The following is a 3,785-nucleotide window of genomic DNA, read 5'->3' as shown; positions in this document are numbered from 1 at the left end:
CCTGCATGATTGGGCATAAAGGTAAAAGACTTAGTCTTAATGCAATTTTCTGTCTCTGAAAGATCAGAAACATGGGCTGGAATGTTTTATTTAGAATGCAAGGACAGAGCAGACGTGGATGCGTGATGCAAAGAAGTTTGAGACATGAGTGAGATGCACATATCTATCAGGTTTAAAATTTTAAAATAATAATAATAATAATAATAAATAATAATAATAATTCTAATTACTAATTACTAATTACTAGAATTACTAATTCTAATTCTAATTACAGCAATTCTAATAACAGAACCATTTAGAATTATGTTTACATTTCAGGTTGTTACACACATGTACATTAAGATTTACATTTACTATGGTAAGCATATAACTTGTAGATAGTGGCTACTGATCATAATCACCTTATTCACAAAACAAAACAGGCAATTTAAACAGTATTTCGCACCAACTATTTCAAGGAAAAAAGACACGTGTAATGTGTTGTTTGACCTTTTGAGAGGGCAAGGGTGGGAGAAAGAAAATGTGTTAAAATTTTTATCAAATAGTTCACAATTTAGACTTACATAACCCACTTCCCCATTCCTGATGGTTATAATCAGCAGTCTGTGTAATTGTTTTGATTACCTTTTAAAAAAGTTGGGAATCATCCTTTTCCTCTTTATTAATAGCACAGAGGTGCAATGTGTGGTTTGAAACTATTAAACTGAGTTTAAACCAGCATCAAATCATAAACAAGTTATAAAATCATGCATTTCTGACATTTACCTGTCACTTTTGTCCAAAGCAGTTTACAACTATGACTGAGTATAACTTGAGCAATTGAGGGTTAAGGGCCTTGCTTAGGGGCCTAACAGTGGCAGGACTTGAAGCAGCAACCTTCCAATTACAAGTCAAGTATCTTAACCACTGAGCTACTACTGCATTTACAGGTTAAAATAATTAAATGATTAAATAAACAAAATAATAAATTAATATAACTGTTAAATAGAGATAATGGTGAACAGTTGTGTTTATCTTGACTGTGACACTCTTAAAAACATCTGAATGAGATTTAAGCATATATGATATCCGTTATAACCATGTATTAATGCTTGGACGGCCTGCATCAAATCATAATTATTTTGATTACCTTAAAAAAGAAACTGTTTACCTAAGCTTAAGCCAGCATCAAATCATAAACAAGTTAAAGTCATAAAGTCATGCATTTCTGTATTGCTGAACTTTAATGGGTGGAAATAATTAATGCATTTTATGTAGGTTAGTGCGAGTGTAGTACAATGTAATGATTGGCTATGGAGTGTGTAACAATGTGACCAGAATGTTGATCTTCTGGTGAACAGTGCTACTGCATCCAGAACCACCAGTTCACACAAGGAATCTGAATAACTGAATATAAACTTGTCACATTTGTCCAAAATGAAATGATTACAAGACAAGTGAACAGGCAGTCTGTCATGATTTCCCCAAATATCCTCCCTTTCTGTCCTTGCTTTCCCTCCTTGTGCTTCTGTTTATGTCTCGACTCCACCTTTGCTTTTGCAGTCCCTCCATGTGCTCACATTTACATCTTAGACCCACCTTTTGTTTACACTCTCCACGTTTTTGTTTATTCTGGACTCTGGATAATTGGAGCTGTAATAAATTACTAAACCTTTTAGAAATGCAGCCTCCAAACATCACACTGTCAGATCTTTTCATTCTTCTTCTTGTTATGTCATTATTTTACATATGTATGTAGTCCATTCATACAGTTTAAAAGCCTATAAGCCTATATAATACTGAAGTAAAAGTGCATAAGTAAAAAGAAAACCTATTGCAATAATATTCAATGCAAACTTAACGGCAGTGTTACCTTTCATTTGTTCAGTCTATAAGTCTTTGGTGAGAATTTTAGGTCCACGTTCATCTAGATCAGTGCTGTGGGTGAGAAATGCAATTCTTCAGATCAAATCTGATGCATACTGAAAATTCTTTTGCACACGTGGCCACAAACATAGATGCAAGCATAGTTAAACTCTGTTTACACACCAGTGAATTAATGTGCAAGTGGGTATATATGCAAATGTAAGCTATCATACACAAATATAAGTAGTAGGCTATTTATGTGAAAATGTTTCATATGTATGTGTTCATATGTATATGTATATGTATTTTGTTGCCAGTGTCTACACGCTGTGATCATATTTATGGATTTGACTATACATCATGTACAGTAACAGTGAAAGTTTGACTTGCTGAAGTTTCATTTGAGGCATTTTCTTTTGACACATTTCATTTTTATTTTATGTGTGCACAAAGATTATAGGTTGCCCAAGGTGTGAACACACCTACTTTGTGAAAAACAAATTGGCATACCTCATGTACCTGTGCCAGTGAGTACCAGTAAAAACCACAAATCCTCATTCACCTTCCCCCCTCATGATGGCAGAAATTAAATATTGAAATGAATTTAGCTACAGACACATTTTGCAGAAGCCTCTTACAGCTATAATTGGATCAGTCTTTTTTTAACTTGATGTTTAGGCTACACATGTGACTATCCTTCGCAGTATTTCACATTTTACTCAGTAACTGCAGTGTACTGTAGTAATAGATGCAGAGCTAGTCAAAATAGTACAGAAGGTTTCAGAGAAATAGGATATTTAGGATATTTAGGACAGAGGTCCTTCATCAGGTGTGGAAGTGCTTCTGAACACACACACACACACACACACCAAGCTAAGATCATATGGAACTTCTAGATACAGACTGACAAAATGGTAATGGATAACCAACCAGTGAAGCAGAACAGGGCTGTAGTGCTAGATATAGCAATACCATGTGAAAACAGATCCCAGGAACAACATCCATCCAGAAGAATGCAGTCTTAGGAACAGCTAAGATACTATGCAGGACCCTCAAGCTCTCAGGCCTCTGGTAGAGAACCTGAGCTTGAAGGAAAAAGATTGCCACAGGGAGGATGAGTGGGGAATGTTTTTATATTATATGGGACTGGAGTAAAAGTGAGTGAGCCACCAGCTCGCATCCACTGGGCCTGAGGAATGATTAGAGAAACCTCCCAAAAAAAGGAAGATCAAACCACCAACCGCAAGGTGACCAGCATGCTAGCAGCACACCAACAAGGCTGCACAGAGAACTTCACCACCAAGGCTGTCAGGGGTATGGTCTGACATGCTCAAACAGGGAAAGCCAAAGCACATTTTCTTTTTCTCCTAATGGCTTTCCCAACCAAGGAGACCTCAAGAGAGGGGGAAGAAAGGAGACCCAAAAGATAGCTCTTGAGGTCTCTATCAGGATTACCAACTTTGTGTTTTGCCAAATCTCTGCACAAAAACTAAGCTCCAGGGACCCTGTGAACTGCTTTTAAGTAGGCTGGATGACAGGTGTGACTGATTGGCTCTGATTACTATGATGCAGTTTTGGGTCTCCCTCCGAAGGTCGAAAATGGCCTAGCTGACAGGCTGGACTGTTACAGATATATAATTATTTATATACATATATTAAACCTATACCCACACCTACATCCAGTGATGTTTGCTAGGCAGGAAAAACAGAAAGAGTAAATAAATACACCCTAGGTCCCTCAACACCTGAAAATGAAGTACTGTGAAGTATGTGTGTTTGTGTAGGTGTGCTTACACATAGGAGATAGTGGGTGTGGTGTGGATGTGTGTGTGTGTGTATGGGTGGGTGGGGTGTCTGACACATTAGATTTTAACTGGAATGCAAAAACAGGTTCTATGTACCACAAAACAATGAACCAGGTTCCACCTGTTAGGGTGGCT

The sequence above is a fragment of the Electrophorus electricus genome, chromosome 16 (genome assembly GCF_013358815.1).
Source record: "Electrophorus electricus isolate fEleEle1 chromosome 16, fEleEle1.pri, whole genome shotgun sequence".
Lineage (NCBI taxonomy): Eukaryota > Metazoa > Chordata > Actinopteri > Gymnotiformes > Gymnotidae > Electrophorus > Electrophorus electricus.
This window is presented reverse-complemented; position numbering follows the sequence as displayed.